The sequence below is a fragment of the Callithrix jacchus genome, chromosome 13 (assembly GCF_049354715.1).
Source record: "Callithrix jacchus isolate 240 chromosome 13, calJac240_pri, whole genome shotgun sequence".
Classification (NCBI taxonomy): domain Eukaryota; kingdom Metazoa; phylum Chordata; class Mammalia; order Primates; family Cebidae; genus Callithrix; species Callithrix jacchus.
In genome coordinates this window covers 79,799,599-79,820,798 of record NC_133514.1, presented here as the reverse complement: position 1 = coordinate 79,820,798, position 21,200 = coordinate 79,799,599, and the positions used below count along the sequence as shown (strand labels likewise).

The 21,200-nt window shown below is 38.2% G+C and overlaps 1 protein-coding gene across 48 annotated transcripts in view; it reads right to left on the bottom strand.

Annotated features, from left to right (window-relative positions):
* Positions 1-21,200, bottom strand: part of FHOD3 (formin homology 2 domain containing 3) — a 508,721-nt gene that overhangs the window by 99,895 nt on the left and 387,626 nt on the right. The gene's annotated exons all lie outside the window — the stretch shown is intronic.

Below are 21,200 nucleotides of genomic sequence, written 5' to 3'. Positions count from 1 at the left end.
AATCACTGAATGCCTCAAGTCTTCTTGTTTCAGGATTTTTGTCTGAAGATGGGGATAAGTAACCTGCTGCGAGTGTGCTAGTAGGAAAAAAGGTGGTAATAGACAGAAAATACCAAGAAACATGCCTGACACGTAAGCAGCCCTCAAGAATGGGTGTTATAATGCAGAAGTATTCCAGGAAGGTATATACAGTCTATATATATTTTAGGGTTGGTCTATGATAAGACATAGACAAGCTAGAGTCAACTTTCAATCTATAACTATTTTCTATCTATCAGGTAATACATTCATTATTTGGGTAACAGGATCATTAGAAGCCCAAGCCTCATCATCATAAAAGATACCTATTAACAAATCAGTACATGTACCACCAAATCTAAAATTTTTTAAAAAGTGATTTTAGAAAACTATTTTCTATTACACACGCACTAAAAATATTTTACTATATATCAATTTCACAATACACTTCTTCAGGATAATTGAACAAGGCAACGAGATGATAGATGAAGACAAAAAACAACTTGCAGTGGGCTGAAATGTAAACAGAATTAAGGAAATTTCATTCTATGTCAGGAAGCATTCAAGGACTCAGCATGTTCAAAGGACAGGCAGTGGTACTCATAACATCACATAAACAGTCTGGACTGTTCACTGCAAATGTGTGTGAAGGCCTCAGAGAGAAACCACAGGGTGGGCATCACAGGAGATGTTAAGTCAGAGAATGAGTGGGAGAAGAGACAATCAAGAAGTCGTATGACAGCTAAGGAAAGGGGTTAGCTATGTAAATTAAAGGAGTCTGTTGGTTCTCTGGAGGATAATAAACAAAATCTGTTATGGACAATTGGGTCTTCACTTATGGAAAAAAATCTCTAAACCAAAGAGACAAATACTTATGAAATATATTTTGCCAATTTATTTATCCAAGAATATAGCTTGGGTAAAATCCTAACTGAACTCAGTGAAAAATATACCTGCAAGGTGGGAAACACAGGTCTCAGTGCAGGAGAAAGATGTTACTCTCGTATTACACACACTGCCATGAGGCCCACAGATGTTCTCCCTAGAAAAGATGAGTCACCTATGGCTATCAGTCAGAGGTGGTAGGGAAAATGGAGGGAAGAAGCCACTATCCCTGGTAACTACAGGGAGGGAGTAGCCAAATTCTATATTCCAGGCTCACTATGCAGCTATTTTCATCAGTTCTAGACACTGAGGCATAGATTTTATTTATCTTTCTCATAAAAGAAGTCCATACCAACTTCTATTTTTTGTAAGTTATTGCTATTTTGTGGGAATTTTTTCCCTGCACTATGCAGCCAAATCTAATAAAAAATCAGAATAAAGAGGTCTGTAGTACCTCTTGCACAGTAGTTGATAAAACTGTTATGTATATAATAGATTTAACCCAATTAATAAGTTTTATCTAATAGATGAATATGTATATATGCTGGTACTCAAATTAGAAAAAACATATTCTTTCAAATATATAAGAACTACTAAAAAATTGACCATCAATTCTGTCACAAATCTCAAGAATGAATGCCACAAACTGGTTTCACATTACCTCCTGATCATAATGCAACTGAGTTGAAAATAATTAACAGATGGAAAAACATTCCATGCTCATGGTTAGAAAGAATCAATATTGTGAAAATGGCCATACTGCCCAAAGTAATTTATAGATTCAATGCTATCCCCATCAAGCTTCCTATGATCTTCTTCACAGAACTGGAAAAACCCACCTTAAACTTCATATGGAAACAAAAAAGAGCTCGCACAGCCCAGACAATCCTAAGCAAAAAGAACAAAGCTGGATGCACCACACTACCTGACTTCAAACTATACTACAAGGCTACAGTAATCAAAACAGCATGTTACTGGTGCCAAAACAGAAATATAGACCAATGGAACAAAACAGAGGCCTCAGAAGTAACACCACACATATACAACCATCTGATCTTTGATAAACTGGACAAAAGCAAGCAATTGGGGGAAAGGATTCCCTGTTTAATAAATGGCTTTGGGAAAACTGGCTAGCCATATGCAGAGATCTGAAACTGGATTCCTTCCTTACACCTTATACAAAAATTAACTCCAGATGGATTAAAGATTTAAACACAAGACCTAACACCATAAAAACCCTAGAAGAAAACATAGGCAATACCATTCAGGATATACGCATAGGCAAGGATGTCATGACTAAAACACCTAAAGCAATGGCAAAATAAAGCCAAAATAGACAAATGGGATTTAATTAAACTTAAGAGCTTCTCTGCAGCAAAAGAAACAACCATTAGAGTAAACCAGCAACCAACATAATGGGAAAAAATTTTTGCAATCTACCCATCTGACAAAAGGCTAATATCTAGAATCTACAAAGAACTAAAACAAATATACAACAACAACAACAACCCCATAAAAAAGTGGGCAAAAGAGATGAACAGACACTTTTCAAAAGAAGACATTTATGTGGCCAAGAAACATATGAAAAAATACTCATCATCACTGGTCATTAGAGAAATGCAAATCAAAACCACATTGAGATACCATCTCATGCCATTTAGAATGGCGATCATTAAAAAATCTGAAGAGGCTGGGCACAGTGGCTCACGCCTGTAATCCCAGCACTTTGGGAGGCCAAGATGGGCGGATCACAAGGTCAAGAGATTGAGACCATCCTGGCCAACATGGTGAAAGCCCATCTGTACTAAAAATACAAAAAAATAGCCTGGCATGGTGGCACGTGCCTGTGGTCCCAGCTACTCAGGAGGCTGAGGCGGAAGAATTGCTTGAACCCAGGAGGTGGAGGTGGCAGCGAGCTGAGATTGCGCCACCGCACTCCAGCCTGTTGACAGAGACTCCGTCTCAAAAAAAAAAAAAAAATCTGGAGATAACAGAGGCTGGAGAGTATGTGGAGAAATAGGAATGCTTTTACACTGTTAATGGGAGTGTAAATTAGTTCAACCATTGTGGAAGACAGTGTGGCAATTCTTTAAGGATCTAGAAATAGAAATACCATTTGACCCAGCAATCCCATTACTGGGTATATACCCAAAGGATTATAAATGGATTATAAAGACACATGCACACATATGTTCATTGCTGCACTGTTTACAATGGCTAAGACCTAGAACTAACCAAAATGCCCATCAATGATATACTGAACAAGGAAAATGTGGCACATATACACCATGGAATACTATACAGCCATAAAAAAGGATGAGTTCATGTCCTTTGCAGGGACATGGATGAATCTGGAAACCATCATTCTCAGCAAACCGACACAAGAACAGAAAATCAAACACCACATGTCCTCACTCATGAGTGGGTGAACAATGAGAACACATGGACACAGGAAGGGGAACATCATACACTGGGGTCTGTTGGGGGTGGGGGGCTAGTGGAGGGATAGCAGGGTAGGGGGAGATTGGGGAGGGATAGCATTAGGAGAAATACCTAATTTAGGTGTTGGGAGGATGGCGGTAGTAAACCACCATGACATGTGTATACCTATGTAACAATCCTGCAAGATCCGCACGTGTATCCTAGAACTTAAAGTAAAAAAAAAAAAAAAAAAAAAAAAAAGAAAGAAAGAAAAAAGAAAATAAATAACAAGGAGATAAATTTAAAAAAAAATCCATGTAATTGGAAAAATTAAAACACATCTAATAACTTAGGTCAAAACAAAGGGCTGGGCATGGTGGCTCACATCTGTAATCGTAGCATTTTGGGAGGCCGAGGCTGGTGGATCATGAGGTCAGGAGATCAAGACCATCCTGGTTAGCATGGTGAAACCTCCTCTTTACTAAAACCATTAGCTGGGCATGGTGGCTCGCACTTGTAGTCATGGCTACTTGGGAGACTGAGGCCGGAGAATCACTTGAACCCAGGAGGCAGAGGTTGCACTGTGGCACTGCACTCCAGCCTGGGTGACAGAGCGAGACTCCATCTCAAAGTAAATTAAAAAATTAAATAAATAGAAATTAAAAAATAAAAACAGACTATTTAAAGGGTATCATAATAAAAAATGATAAAACCATAATGAAAAACCTGAATGTCAAGTTTTGTAGAATACTTTTAAAGTAGTATTTAGAAGGGAATATATTGTCTTAAGTATTGATATTAGAAAAGAAGAAAGAGTAAAAATTAATGAGTGATCAGCTCAACATTGGAAAGGCAACAGTGGAAAAAATTCAAAGGAGGCAGAAAAAAAAGAGCAAAGACTAATGAAATAGAAAAACAAAGGGATATAGACAAAAATCAACAAAACTAAAAGCTGGCTTATGATTATTTTGAAAAACCTAACTAATAGACAAGTTCTGTCAAAATTGTTCCGGAAAAAAGGCCATAAATGACCATATTCAGAAATGACGGGTAGATACAATTACAGATACAGTGACCAAAAAATAAATCACAAAAATAAGGGGAACTTTTTGTGACAATAAACTTGAAAAATCAAAGAAATGATTTTCTAAAAATATATAATTTACCAAATCTGATTGAAGAAGAAATAGAAATTTTGAATAACCCTGTTACTCACAAAAGAAATTGAGTTAATTAAGGACAACTATATTCACACCCATGAAAAATATCCATGAGAGTCAGATTTCCAACAAGATTACTACCACTCAAGGAAGAGTTCAAGTTAGACATAGAGAAAGTTCCAGAGAACATAAAGAAGAAAAAACTCCACAACCTATTTTACAGGATTCATTTTACCTGGACTGTTACTGGACTAAAGCCAGGTGAGAACAGTATGAGGACAACAACTTACACACTATTTAATATGAACACAACTACAAAATCTGACAGAAAATCACACTGGGCTTGTCCAGTGACTGCAAGGGTAATTTGAGATGATAACATCCATGAATATAATTTACTATGTTAATAGTTTATTGGAAAAAAACCATGGCTACCTCTGTAAATGCAGAAAAAGCTTTAAACTCAACAACCATTTGCTATTTAAAAAATCCCTTTTTACTACACATAGTAATAGAAGTAAACTTTCTTAATCTGACAGTGGGTATTTGGCAAGGAAATGTTTTAAAATTACAGTAAGGATCTTTTTTCTGTTGTTGTTGTTGGTGGTGTTTTTTTTTTTGAGACAGGGTCTCATTCTGTCACTCGAGCTGGAGTGATCATGGCTCACTACACAGCCTTGACCTCCTGGGCTCAAGTGATCCTCCTCCTGAGTAGCTGGGACCCCAGCCTCCTCCTGAGTAGCTGGAACCACAGGCATGCACCACCATGCCCATCTAATTTTTCTGTTTTTTATAGAGTTGGGGTTTCGCCATGTTGCCCAGGCTGGTCTCGAACTCTTGGGCTCAAGCAATCCTGCTTTGGCCTCCCAAAGTGCTGGGATTATAGGCATGAGCCACTGCACTTGGCAAGTATCATTCTTAATGCTGAAACATTAAGAGAAGTTTCCTATTAAAAATAACATAAGGATGTTTCTATCATTGCTTATATTTGACATTATTCTGGTGGTCTGAGCCAGAATACTAAGAAAGGTAAAAAGCAGAAGGAAAAGAAATAAATACAACGCCATCATTTACAGATAATCTGACCATCTATAAAGATAATCCAAGAGAGCTCATGTTACTTTATTAAGAGTCTAGCAAAGTTTCTATATATAAAATATATAAATGGCAACTGCATTTTTACATGCCAGCAACAATTTACCAAGTTAATCATAAGCTAACTATGCATTACTTAACTAAAGATAAGACCTTTATAAAACCTTATTAAAATGAAACAGTTATTAAAATGGCTAACAGTTGTCTCAGCACCATTTTTTAAGCAGTCCATCACTTCCCCACTGATGTGTAATGACACATTTGACATGAATCAGGATTCCGTGAATCTTTTATTCTTTCAAATGAAAGCTATATCTCATTTATGTATTGAAAGAATCAATGCAGTCAAGATGCCAATTCTTTTTTTTCCCCCCCAATTAACACTATTTTCAATCAACATCCAAAAAAGGATTCTCCATGAAATTTTACAGGCTGAGTCCAAAATTTTTACACAGGACCTGAGGTTTTAAGGATAACCAACACGATTTTGAGCAAGAACAAAGCAGAGCACTGGCCACATTCGATATGAAGCCTATTCTGAAATCACAACAATTGCCCGACATGTGGTCTTGGTGCACGAATGGAAACATGGAAAAATGGAGTGGGATAGTGAGCCATGACACAGACTCATACACAGAATCCTGATTCATGCCAAATGTGTCATTACACATCAGTGGGGAAGTGATGCACTGCTGAACAAATGGTGCTGAGATAACTGTTAGCCATAAAAACAAATTACAGGCTGGGTGCGGTGGTTTATGTCTGAAATACTAGCACCTAAGGTTGGGAGTTTGAGACCAGCCTGACCAACATGGAGAAACCCTGTTTCTCCTAAAAATACCAAATTAGCTAGGTATGGTGGTATGCCTGCAATCCCATCTACTTGGGAGTCTGAGGCAGGAGAATGGCTTGCACCCAGGAGGCAGGGGTTGCAGTGAGCCAAGATCGCGCCATTGCACTCCAGCCTGGACAGCAACTGCTGAGTGAAACTCTATCTCAAAAAAAGGAAAAAAAGAAATAAAAAGCAAAATACAGCTAGTCCCACCTCATACCAACTATAAAAATAAATTTTAGATGGTTTAAGTGAAAAATATAAAAGACAAAACTTTATGACATTCAGATCTCAAGATAGGAAAGATTTTTTAGACCAGAAACTGAAAAGAATGAAAAAGGAAAGACTTGATAAATCTGCATATATGAAAATTTAAACTTGGTATAAAAATAAAGAAGAGGCCGGGCGCGGTGGCTCAAGCCTGTAATCCCACCACTTTGGGAGGCCGAGGCAGGTGGATCACGAGGTCAAGAGATCGAGACCATCCTGGTCAATATGGTGAAACCCCGTCTCTACTAAAAATACAAAAAATTAGCTGGGCACGGTGGTGCGTGCCTGTAATCCCAGCTACTCAGGAGGCTGAGGCAGGAGAATTGCCTGAACCCAGGAAGCGGAGGTTGAGCCGAGATCGCACCATTGCACTCCAGCCTGGGTAACAAAAGCGAAACTCTGTCTCAAAAAATAAATAAACAAACAAACAAATAAATAAATAAATAATAAAGAAGAGCCACAAACCAGAGAAAGTACTTGTAACATACATAAACTACAAAGGATTAGAATACGTTATACAAAAGAACCCCTTCAAATCATTATGCAAAAGCCAAACTACCTAGAGGAAAATGGGCAAAGGGTAACGAGCATTTCACCGAAGAAAGTTAAATGGCCAATATATATACACGAGTGATGCTCATCTTCACTAGAAATCAGGGAAAAGAATGCAAGCAAAACCCGCAATGTTTACTGTTTCACCTCTAACAGACTACAGACTGACAAAAATGAATGTCTGATCACACTCACCCATTGGCACAGAATAACTCTCATATGGTGCTTCTAAAAGTCTAATATAATCACTTTGGAAGAAACACATAATATATCTGAAGATGTATATTTTCTAAAATCTAGCACTTCCCCTTCTAGGTTTATCTAGAAAGTAACTTTGCATGCATAAAGAAGACAGACATGTATGATAGAGAATACCACACATTGCAGTGTTTTTTATTGCTTGCTAGTGGTTAATAATTAGAAATAACACAAATATCTACAAATAAATATATAGTATGTTTTCAGAAAGGAATACTCTATATCTGTGAAAATTAATAACTAGAGTGATATGAACACAGGTAACTCCCAAAAGCAGAATATATGGCTAGTGGAAAGTAAACTGAAGAAAAGAAACAGTATTCTATCACGTTTATGAAATTTAAATGCGTTCAAGGCAAAACCGCACACTAGTGATATGTGTATATTTGGTAAAAACAAAAACACATATGAGAGTAATAAATACCAAATTCAGTGGCATGATCGTCTCTGGGGAAGAAGGGAAATCAAAGGGATAAGGGGCTCAATTTTATATCTGATGCCCTTTATTGCTCTGTAACTTTCTAGAATTATCTAAAATTTTCTGTAAGCCCTGAATATGTTTTTTAAAGTCATTCATTTCTCCGAAATAAAAGTCCTTAGGCCGGGCGCGGTGGCTCAAGCCTGTAATCCCAGCACTTTGGGAGGCCGAGGCGGGTGGATCATGAGGTCAAGAGATCGAGACCATCCTGGTCAACATGGTGAAACTCCATCTCTACTAAAAAAAAATACAAAAAATTAGCTGGGCACGGTGGCACACGCCTGTAATCCCAGCTACAGTGAGCCGAGATCGCACCATTGCACTCCAGCCTGGGTAACAGCAGCGAAACGACGTCTCAAAAAAAAAAAAAGTCCTTAGGTGCATAAACAACTTGTATATCAAATATCTTTGAAACCCGAAGCTAACTGAACATCAATAGTTATATCCAGTTCTAGAATTCAGAAACATAACAAAAAATAGGGTATTTTATACAGAATTATTTTAGGAGCCAAATAATTTCCCTTAATTGAGGACTTTGATTCAGGCTTTAAAGCCTGCCCTGTGTGTTCTTCTTCAGCACTTGCAGCCTCACCTTCTGAGTTCTCTTTCCAGAGGGGGGAGAGAGAGAAGCAACATTGCTGGTCTCCGTTCTTAAATGAGTAGCGAAATGAGGACCTTGCTATTCCCCTTACACTTGTGACTTCAGCTCATTCTTCGAAATATCCCAATCTTTACTATCTTTGAAATATCTCAACCACCTAAGAAGCACTAGTAGCTAAACCTGGTCACAATGAAGCCTCTTTATATCAGACCTTAACACAATTTCCTTGTTTAAAGTGAGAATAATAGAGCTTGTTTAACATTGTGTAGAATTGGACAAGTATTAGAACTTGAGAAAGTTAAGTAGGATCCATCTAATTTAGTCAAGTGAAATCTGTCATTCCTTGTTGGGAGCCTCTAAAAAAAGGATATGCAGCTTATCCTGTACACCTGGACCTTGCAAAAGCAGATCCCATATTGGCTCCTAGGCCAGAGTTCACCTGTGAACACAATAGCAGGCAGCATTAATAACACTTGGAGGCCCTTTCTTTAATCATCTCAGTACTGAGAGAATGGAAATGTGAGCTTCTAACTCAAAGTACTGAGGAATGGTTCTTCTTTTCCTAAAATAAAGCAAAATACCTTGAGTAATGAAAGATTTATTATCCCGAGTGTCCTAACAACAGATCCCTTTATCAGGAGGAGAAGCCTGTCTGTCCTACGTAAATCGAAGCAACTTTGCTTCTGTTAGAAGATGGACACCCCAAACTGTCATTAAAAAGATAGGCACCAAAATTCATGCTGGCATGGTGAACTCTTTTCTTTATAAAGGCATCTTTAACATTTTTATCTTTCATATCGTTATTCCAGGAAAATACCTCCAACGATTAGAAGTTGTTGCAATCACGATATAAAGGAATGAGCACAGGGCTTGGGATGAGAAAATTTGAATGTGGCTGCTAAACCTCAGTTATTTGCAAAATGGGGATAATCACATGTCTAACTTGTAAAGTACTATAAGGTTTAAATGAGAATGTAAATAAGAATTTGCTTAGAACTGTGTCTAGGCCACAGTATGCCCTCAGTAGCTATTACTTTACGTTGGGTGTGGAAAATCTGTAGAAAGCGGGCATGGGCTGGGATAGGGGGTTTGTGCTGTAGGCCTCTCCAAGGCCAGGTCTGGAGAATGATGCTGGCAGTTCCCAACTTGATGGACTCTGGTGGTCTGGAGGTTTGCTGTGAGCCTTCCCGTCATGGCTACCCAGCTAGGTCAGTCATCAGGACTGCATGCCATGCTGAGCATGCACCTGGAAGGCTAAAGTCATCTGCAGTTATGCCCAAGGCAGCTGCAACCTAGAGAAACTACACGGAATGCAGGTGGCAAGAGGCCAGAGAGATTTTATAAGAGAGTGGATAATATACTCTGAAGGAGAGGAATTATAATATTTAATCTTCACCTTGCCAGGCCCCAGGGTATGCTCCGAAAATCACACCTGGTGAGAGCCTCCCACACTGGGACATCTGGAACAGGAGCTCTATTCCACTGAAATATGGTTGGTAATAATAGTTAACATTTCTGGAAATGATACGGTTTGCCAGTTACTTTACATCTATTAATAATACAAAAGGAGGTTATATGGATTAAAAGAGCTATTAAAAGAGTCAAGTTTGTTAATTATCCCCTTCTTTATATATGAGGAAACCAAGGCACAGAGAAATTATATTAGGGCATAGCAGAGCTGGGCTTTTAAACCAGCTGTCAGCCCAGAGCCCCAGTGCTGACTTTCCTCCACACAACTGGTACTCAGTAAAGCACCACTCCAGCAGCATTTAGCACAGTACAGGTTCATTTCTTCCCTAGAGATGGCCACTACCCTGAATTCAGTATTTATTCTTTCCATATATGTGTCATATTTTTTCTTGGCAGACTATGTTTTGGGGTCAGATCTTGTTTTCTCATTCATCTCTATACCCTGGCACATAGAAGAGCCTCACTGTCTGATGAGTCAACTAATGACTGAATAAACAGGATGCATGAAGTCAGAATAATATGTATAGGCTAGTCTCAGTGCTCCCAGACCCCCAGCCCAATCTCTAAGGGAAAATGTATGATAAGGACCTACAGAGAAGAAGTTTTTTGCACTAGACTCAGTCAAATGGCAATAGCTGAGTGAATGCAGGGTGGCTGCCTGCCCCAAAGGCAGCCGGTCAAAAGGCAGGCTATCCAGTGGCATAGGAGGCTCCTGGCACAGAAGGCTGAGCTAATCATAGTCATGTCTCAGGGCTGTGCACTGGGAGGTAGAGGGAGAATGTGCATTTGAGAGAAGCAAAAGCCAAAGGGCCTGGAGGTGGGGAGGCCCTTGGTGGCACTGTATGAGACCAATGTATGAGAGGACAAAATAGAGCCATGTTGTAGGGAGAAAAAAAATGATGTTGACTGTATGAAGAGAGAGAGGGGGTGGCAGCGGGAGGCAAAGGAACAAAGGAGACCACGTGGGAAGGGATTGAGACATGTTAATGACAGAGCATCAGAGGACATAGCTAAGAATTCACACGGTCAGGGACACTCGGCTGACCCTGATTTCTGGTGCAGGGAGGCGGCCATGAAGGGTGGGGACATGACTAGCCAGCCTTCCCTAGGTGTGCAGGAGGCCTGTCCCATGGCTGACAACCCAGTGTGCTGACAATCATGGGAGTTCTTCCCCAGTGTCCCATCACTGGGAAGACACTGAGCTCAAAGGGGCCTAACTAAGATGCCAGGGAAAGGAAATGCAGATCAACAAAAAATTGTATTAGCACTGAAAAACTCCCAGAAATAACAGTAAATTTCAAGTTCGTTTTTTTTGGGAGAAAAATAAAACGTTACTGGAAGAGTCAAATGCAGAGCAGTGTGCATCACTGAGTATTCTCAAATCTTCCTTCTCTTTGCATGAGAGTTTGTGACATCTTACCCCAGAACTTACTCCTGGGGCACGTGCTTGCATCTGACAGCTTCACAGGTTTGTCTTCCTGTGACCACAAGGAGCTATAATCACGCCACTACGTGATTATACCTGGGTGACAGCAAGACCTTGTCTCTCAAAAAATAAATATACATTTTTAAAATAAGGGCTTCAAGCCTGTCACAAAACTGAGGGTGGAAGAGGATCTGTATCCCCTGGCAGATAAATGTGGATTCTCCCCTCAGCACTGTTTTCTAGCTGTGAGGCTGTCATTGCACCCAGGCTGTAAGAGAAAACACAGATGCATCATAAGGCATGTGAGGTTGAAAGCCAGGGCTTCAATGCCACCAAAACTCATGGCTCATTGTTCAGATTTCAGCACAGAAGCAATAGAAAGTTCTTTAAAGCCAGTATCCAAGTTTTTAACTTTCCTTCCCTGGGAAAATATATTCTGAAATCACAGTGGAAATCAATGGCAGACTGAAATTTTAGACCTAAATATTAGTTTAACACGCATTTGAGGGGGAGAGGTAAAGTAAATGACTTACAGTGTTTTTCTCATAGAAATTCAACATTATTTCCATTATACAGACTTGAATAATAGAAGGACTGGTTTCAGAAAGAACCAAAATATATACCAGAAGGATATATATATATATATATATATATATATATATATATATCTCCATCAAATATGTGTTAAACTAATATTTACTACATATCCCTCTAACATGTATCTCAGGGAGAGATTTCTGTCTGTGAAGCAATGAAATGGAAAGAGAACAGGATGCAAGAGAAGGAAAGGGGTCCTAAGGCAGCTGTGCTACTCACTCCGCACCTGACCTTGGGTTAGCCTCTTGAATGCCTGCAGTTCTCTCATTCCTGCTGAATGTCAAGGGCAGATGGAGGAACCCATGTCCAGATCCCAGGCTAAGTTCACAAACGGTCTCCAGCCATTTCTTTCTGCCTCTCCCTCTCCCTGCTCTCTGGTAGCGTTCACTATTGTCAGGGACTCTGAAAACTTACTATGTGGTAATTAGGAATACTTAACTCAGGTTCCCACTTTTGTTTTTCTCTTGAGGGGGAGAGGTAAAGTAAAAGACTTACATTGTTTTCTCACAGAAATTCAACATTATTTCCATTATACAAACTTGAATAATGAAAGGATTATTTCAGAAAGAACCAAAATTACATACTTGATAATGAGAAAAACTTCTTAGATTTGGAAATAAACAGTTTACCTGTTGCATAACACAATGGAGTTTTTAAATGCACAAACAGTACCCTCTCCTTTTCCTAAGACTTCTTGCCTTTTTAATAGAAAAGTGATTTGCCAGAATAAAGACACAAGACAACTAGTCCAATCTCCATCTTAAGTAGTTTTGAATGTCTCTTGGCTCTTAACAGAACAAACCCGATGCCCAGGCTGAGCTAAGACAACAGAAAGAGATGTCTAAAAGCTGAGGGGGAGATTTTCTGTCAATGACAGTCTTTTTTTGATGACAAGTTAGCACTTTATCTAATAACCCGCAAACAGACTAAACATAAAATAGGAAATCTTTATAAAGATATGGCTAAAGCAAATAGGAGAGATTAAAATACACTAGATTTCTCAGTTGAGCTAAGCCCAGAAAAAAAAGATTAAAATAGAGAAAATATACTAGTGTCACTTTTTAAAATACGTAAGAACCATTCAAAATATAAATCTGCCAGATAGCCTGCAATTACTTTTTGAACAAAGTGAGTAACTTTAAACTCAACACTCAGCAGGTCACTCTTCTATTTGTTTATTGCACAATAAACTTTTAGCAGATGCACAGTATCTTATAAAAACAGACACAGAACGTTGTAGCAACTCCTTTAAAGAAAATGTAATCTTTCTCCATCCCCTTGAATCGAGGCTGAACATGTGATTGGCTGAGGCCAATGTAACAATCAGAAATGTGATTCAATTCAAGCAGGGGCTTGAAAACCATCTGCACACCGGAGCTTGCTCCCTTGCTGCCCTTAGGAACCCTACACCATCACCATCTGAACAAGTCTGGGCGAGGTGTCTTGGCCATGAGGCACGGTGCCAAGCGGCTTCCTCAAGTCAGCTGATAGCCAATTGCTAGATATCGAGTGAGACGATCAATGACTGGCTGACAGCAAACACCTGAGTTAACCCAGCTGCGACCAGATAATTGTTCAGGGTGAGCCTGGCCAAAATTACCAACCCATAGACTCATGAGGTAAATGCATGGTGGTTGTTTTAAACCACTATGCTTTGGTTGTTTTTTAAATATTTAAAAGCTGACTGAAACAGGGTGGGTTTTGAAAATATTTTCTCTTTTTCTGTCTGAGGAAGTTGACAATTCATTGGTGGACCCCAATACAATCTGAAATGTTGAAGCAATTAAAGTCATCTTAGAATATGACCTATTAGCTAAACTTATATCCCACTGTACCCTAAAATGGCCTCCAGGCCCATCAAGCCATTCACCATCTTGCTCCCCAAAGAAGTCTAGTTTCTTTGCCTAGTGGTATCTCACTTCCTCTCTACCCGAGATCTTCAAGACACCACCCTTGATGATGATATTGGACACTGCTCTTTATTTCTCCAGACTCCTGGATGTGTCCTTTTGGCACATCATCACAAATGATTGGTTGGTTCCTTCACTGTTTTGTGAATGAACATTGCTTCCGGCACACCTTATCCCTTGTTGCCTTTGGGAGCACATGAAAACACGGTCCCTGTCTCCTACTTCTCTTTCCCCCAGAGCAACTGTGTCTGAGTGCCATCAATACACACTGACTGAATTTTGTTGTCTATATCAGTGATGAGAGCAATGCCACAAAAACACATGTTGCAGCAATTGGACAAATTTACGAACAAAGAAACCTATCATTTTCATGTTGCTTCTTCCTTTTGTCTCTCTTTACAGAAGTTAGCTTTTCTAATAAAAGTTTCCCATAAAGTAAAAGTTGGCACACTGAACCCAACCAACTTTCTACATATAATTGGAGCCTATTTCAGTGGCGAAAAAAAGGAAAGTCCTTGAACTTCCACTTTCAGTTCATTTGCAGGAATAGGAACCAGATTTACCTGTACCTGAAACAATTAAAAACCAGACAAAATATATGAAACAGCAGCACTGAAGAAACTGGCCATCAGATGGTGAAGGCCAGTTTTTCCTGAGAGGTGAAAAGCAAAGTAGGTGACCCTCATGGTTGCCCTAGCTTACTGATTACAGAACGTTTGCAGGCTGTGGTCCATAAAGGGAAAACCCAGGCAGAGCCTGGAGTCTCCGTGAGTCAAGGAGGCAAAGCTGAGAATCTGGAGAGGCAAATGGGGCTAACACTGGCAGGTAACATACTAGATAGAGTCTATAGAGGGAGAGAGACCTCTGTACAGCTGCAGAAGGCTTCCCTCAAGTAACTAGGTGAGGATTGTTCAGCATATGCATGTAAAAAGTTATCTGCGGCCAATGAAAGAACTATCCAAATTAATTAGAGCAAACCGTGCCTGGAAATGATATAAGGCAGAGGGTACTGCCTCTTCCCAACAGTTACAGAGAAAAACTTCATAATTCAGAGGGAACTGGTTAAAGTTTTAATAAGTGTCTAGCCTCAGTAAGTGGAAATATATTGGGCTAAGCACAGCTCTGGTCCTGCCTAGCAAATCTAAATATGCAAGACCTAAAAGGATCAAAGTGAGTTAAGCCCATCCCAGAACAAAGCTCAAAAATATTTACAGGAATACAAATACATCCAGGACCCAGCAAGATAAAATTTACAAAATACGGCATCCAATAAGAAATGACCAAGCATGCAAAGAAGTATGAAAAAACAAGTCATAATCAGAAGAAAAAAGTAAATTATTTGAAACCAATCCAAAAATGACACAGATGATAGAATTAGTTGGGGAGAATGATAAAACAATTATTATGACTATAGTCCACATATTCAAGATGATAGAGAAAATATTTAACATGTTAAAGTATGAAAGATATTAAGAAAGAGCCCTGTTGTCACTGCAGAAAAATAGTGAACTTGAAGACACAACAATATAATTATTCAAAGTGAAACACATTCAAAATGAATCAAATGAAAAAAATACTGAAAAAAATCAACAGAGCACCTGTGAACTTTGTGAAAACTTCAAATGACCCAATGTACATGGAATTGGAGTTGTGAAAAGTACCAAAAATTTTTGAAGAAATAAGCATAAGATTTTTCCCAATTTGATGAAAACTGTAAACAGACAGATCCAAGAATCTCAAGTCCCAAGCATAAGAAACATGAAAAAACTACACCAAGGCATATCAAAATCAAACCGCTAAAAAGCAGTGATAGCATTAACCTTAAAAACAGCCAAAAAATAAAAATAAAAAAAGATACATTACATGCAGAGGGACAAAAATAAAAACAGAAAGTTTATCACCCAAAACAATGTAAGGTAGAAGACAGTGGTACAACATCTTTAGAGTACTGAAAGGAAAAATAAAACCCTTTTAATTCTTTACCTAGCAAAAAAATCTTTCAAAAATTATGGTAAAATAAATATTTTTTCAGACATATAAAAACAGGAATAGTCTGGGTGCAGTGGCTCACACCTGTAATCCCAGCACTTTGGGAGGCCGAGGTGGGCAGATCATGAGGTCAAGAGATCAAGACCATCCTGGTCAACAAGGTGAAACCCTGTCTCTACTAAAAAAAGTAAAAAAATTAGCTGGGCATGGTGGTGCATGCCTGTAGTCCCAGCTACTAGGGAGGCTGAGGCAGGAGGATTGCTTGAACCTGGGAGGCAGAGGTTGCAGTGAGCTGAGATTACGCCACTGCACTCCAATCTTCCAATCTGGTGCCTGGCAACAGAGCAAGACTCTGTGTCCAAAAAAAAAAGGAATAGTTCATTACCTAGACCTAGGTAATACACTACAAGAAATGTTGGCAGAAGATAAATGACACCACATGGCCATCTTCATTTACACAAAATAATAAAAAGAATTAGAAAAGATAACGACACAGGTAAATATAAGCCTTATTTTATTATTTAAATATATTTTAAAGATAATCAGTTGCTTAAAGCAGACATAATAATAATGTATTGTGGAATTTACAACATTATAAAAGTAAAACACATGATCACCATAGCATAAAGGCTAAGAGAACAAAAATGAAGGTGTGTTGTTGCAGGGTTGTTACGCTATGCATGAAATCTATAGTATCACTTAAAGGTAGACTATGATAAGTTAAAATGTATACTAGAAACCCCAATGCAATCACTAAAATAATACAACACTTATTGCTAATAAGGCTACAAAATAGATGAAAGGAACTAATAGAAAATATGCAGCCCCCCCCCAAAGGCAGCCAGAATAAAAAAGGAAAAAAGATAGAACAAGACAAAAAGTATAACCTCAAATAAATCAATAATCACATTAATATAAATGGTTCAAACACTCCAATTAAAAGAGATTATCAGACTGGATTAAAAAAAAAACAAGCTTCAACACTATGTTGCCTACAAGAAACATAAACCTAATTTATCTTCAAATAATAAAAAAGATATACCATATTTATACTATTTTTTAAAAGCTGAAGCTATCTTAATATCATATAAAGTAGACCTAAGAATCAAGTATGTTACCAGATATAAAGGTAATTTCAAATGATAGAAGAGTCAAGCCATCAGTAGAATATAACAATTGAAAGTTTTTATGCACCTAATAAAAGAGCTTCAAGATACACAAGGAAAAACTAATAGAACAATAATATATTTTAAAAAACTAAAATTATAGTATGCTAGTTCTTTACTACTCTCTCAGTAATTAATAGAACAAGACAGACAAGGACTAAAGATACAGAATACTAGAACAATGCCGTCAACCAAATAGACATCTCCAGAACATTTCACCCAAAAACATGAGACATATTGTTTTCAAGGGTACACAGTATATTTGCCACAATAGATCCTAGTCTGGGCTGTAAAACAGCAATAAAGTTAAAAGTATTCAAGTCTTACAACATTATGTTCTCTGACCACAATTTTATTAAATCAGAAATCAGTAACAGAAAGATAGTTGTAATAGCTATAAATACTTATAAGCTAAATAAATACTTTAAAATAACCCATGGGGTAAAGATTTTTAAAATTTTTACAGAGAAATTAAGAAGCACGTTAAATGAAGATAAAAAGACTACATAAAAAATTTTGTGGAATGCACCAAAAGCAATATTTAGAGGAAAATTTGTAACACTGAATGCCTATATTTGAAAAGATAAAAAGACTCAAATCAACAAACTCATCTCCTGAGAAACAGAGCAAAACTTACCCAAAGCAAGCAAAAGAAAGGAAATAAAACAAACAGAGAAATAATATAAAAAGTTAAATAAAACTAAAAACTGGTTCTTTGTAGTCAATAAAATTGATAAATATCTAGCCAGACTGATGGAAAAGAAGAGAGAGAAGACACAAATTACCAATATTAAGAATGAGAAATATGATCACTACAGATACTAAAAGAATAAGGGACTATTCTCAACAATTATATTCCAATACCTTTTACATCTTAGATGAAATGGAAGACTTTCTTGAAAGACAAAAACTACCAAAACTCTCTCAAGATGAAATAGATGATCTGATATGAATTAATATAAGATAATATCTATTAAAGGCATTAAATTTATAGTTTTAAACTTTCCCATGAAGAAAGCCCCAGTCCCAGATGTCCTCGCTGGTGAATTCTATGAAATATTTAAGAAAGAAGTAGTACTAATTCTGTGCAGCCTCTTCTAGAAAGCTGAAGAGGAAGAAGTACATTTCCTCTCATTTATGAGCATTACTCTGATGTACAGCCATTTTGGAAGACAGGCAATTTCTTAAAAGCTAAGGATCTACCTGGCATAAAACTTGGCCATTCTACATTTAGTAATAATCATGCATAACATTTCAGTCAACAATGAACCACAAGGTAGTCGTTCTGTAGATTACAATGAAGATGAAAATGTGCTATCACCTAGTGATGTTATAGCCATCATAACATTGTAGCACAACTACCTTTCTTGTTTAATTAAGTTAGTGTAGCCTAAGTATACAGTACTTATAAAGCCTATAGTGATGTAAAGTCTACGCCTTCACATTCATGCTTGCAATCCTGTAAGCTCGACTCATGGTGAGTGCCCTATATAAATGTATGATTTTTTTCTCTTTTATACTGTATTTTTAACCGTACCATTTCTACGTTTAGATATGCAAATACTTCTCACTGTTACAGCTGCCTACAGTATTTGGTACAGTTATATGCTGTACAGGTTTGCAGCCTAGGAGTAATAGGCTATACCATATAGCCTAGGAGGACATCTGGGACTGGAGCTTTCTTCACAAGAAATTCAATGTCTTCATCATTATTTATCTTATATTAATTCATACCAGATCATCTATTTCATCTTGAGTGAATCTTGGTAGTTTGTGTCTTTCAAGAAATTCTTCCATTTCATGTAAGTTGTCAAAGTTATTGGAATATAATTATTCAGCATAGACCCTTATTATTTTTGTACAATGAAATTGCCCAACACTGCATTTCTCAGAACATATCCCCATCATTAATTGATGAATGACTATATTTACCCAAGAGGAATGAAAGCACATGTACATACAAAGAATTGTACACAAGTATTCATAGCCAAAAAGCAGAGAAAACCCAAATGTCTATCAACAGCTAAACAGATAAATTATGGTTTATGTACACAATGGACTACTACTCAGTCAAAAGAAATATACCATTGAAACACACAACAAAATGAAGTAATCTCAAAACAATTATTCCAACCGAAAGAAGTCAACCCCCCTCAAAGAGCATATACTGCCTGATTACAGGTATATAAAATGCTAAAAACACAAATGCAAATGAATCTATAATAAAGAAGCAGATCAGTGGTTGCTTAGGGATGGGGAAGGGTAGTAATAATCACAAAGAGGCAGGAGAAGATTTTTGGGGTGATGGATATGCACATTATCTCCATTGTGGTCATGGTTTCACTGGTGTTATGCCAAAACTGATGTGCTGTTTCTTGCAGGTTAATTTTACTGCAAAAGCTGTTTTAAAAAATATCCTTTGTTAAGTTCAAGTTAAGTAAAATTGTATTTCTGAATGATGCAAACCTTCAATGTTTCCTAGTTAAAAATATAAATGATAATCTCTGGTAAAATATTAACAAAAGCAAAAACTAAGTTCACAAAGTATCTGATATGTCAAATCAGCACTTAATTCACAAGTAGATAATTTAATACAAAGACTTAGAGGTCAAAAATAATAATTTTTAACAATAGTGTTGAAATGGTGCTGAGTAATGAGATCGTCCTCACAACCTGGCTGTGAAATTGAGGATTACCTTGTCTAATGAATACAGGAGAAGAGGTAACTCTAAGTTACGCCCAGCTGTAAAAGGCATTTGCTTGCACTGAAACAAGAAAACATAAGAATCTTCCTTCATAGCTTCAAGGTCATATCCCAGCTCTCATGATAAAACCAGCAAGCCCCAGAGGCATCTCCAAGAAACAGGCAACTTTTCTCATCACAAGTGCTACAATCCTGGAGATAGCCATCGTCAGAGACTAGATGTAGATTTCAGTCTCCCTCTTGCTTTCTCTTCTCCAGCCTGTTGCTTGCCCACACTGCCTTGGTGCAGGTCTGAGATCCTTGGCCATGGGAAGCAATAGCAGGGCTCACGCAGTGTGCTGCGGAGATTGGTCCCACGTGGAGTCTCACATGACGGTGCTGGCTCACATCTATAACATGAAGCCATACCTCCAGGCCCTGGCTGTTGTCACGTTTCAGCCTGTCCACTTGCCCCTTTGTAGGCCCTGACTTTGGCATACAGCAGTTCTCTCTAGTTCTCTCATTCCTTCTTAATTTCCACCCACTGTCTAAGTCCCAGTGAGTCCTCCAGCCCAAAGGAGGTCAGTCCTCTCCTGCCAAAGCCCCAGGTCCATCCATTTGGCTTTACCATTTGCCATTCTCCTGGAAGCTTCCCAAAGCAGACTGCCACCAGCATCTCCTGTGTTCCATGATTCCTAGTCCTTGCTGGCCAGGACTGAGGCCGATTCTTCCTTCTCATCTCCTCTCTGTTTCTTCACTCCAGGCCAGCTCACTCTTCTTTTGCATGCTTGCCTTGTCTCTAAATGCTAAATTGATTCCAAATTGTCTCCCATCTTTCTTTGCAAAACAGATCTGCAAAATCCTGTTTTGAAGAAAGATATGGACTCACTCCATTTTCTTAACTGACTCTGAACCTCCCTTCCCCCACCCCACCAGGCCAAGCTCAGAGCAAATAGCAATTTGCCTTATATTAGTGACTCAGTTTCCCAGACCTTTGGCCAGGGGCATCCCTCACAACAACAGAGCAACTATGCTAGGCCCCCAGTTTGATGGCCTTTCTCTCTTCAGCTCTTCAATGAAGGTTCGTTTTCTTCACAGCGTTCACTGCAGTGAAAACTCTTTATTTGTGGATGGTTTGCTTATCTTCTGCTTCTACCACTGAAGTCTAAGTTTTGTAAAGTCAGGGACTGGGTCTGATTCAATCAATACACTCAGTAAATACTTGCTGAATGGAATCTATGAGCACGTAAGACTTGTGTATCCTATATACACAATTTCCAAAATTAACTAGAAACTCAGTCTCCTATCATGATAAAAATAAAGCTTATTTAATCTTCATAACTGGGCTTTGAGGGAAGGAATGGGGAAAGAGATAAGGCAACAAACATT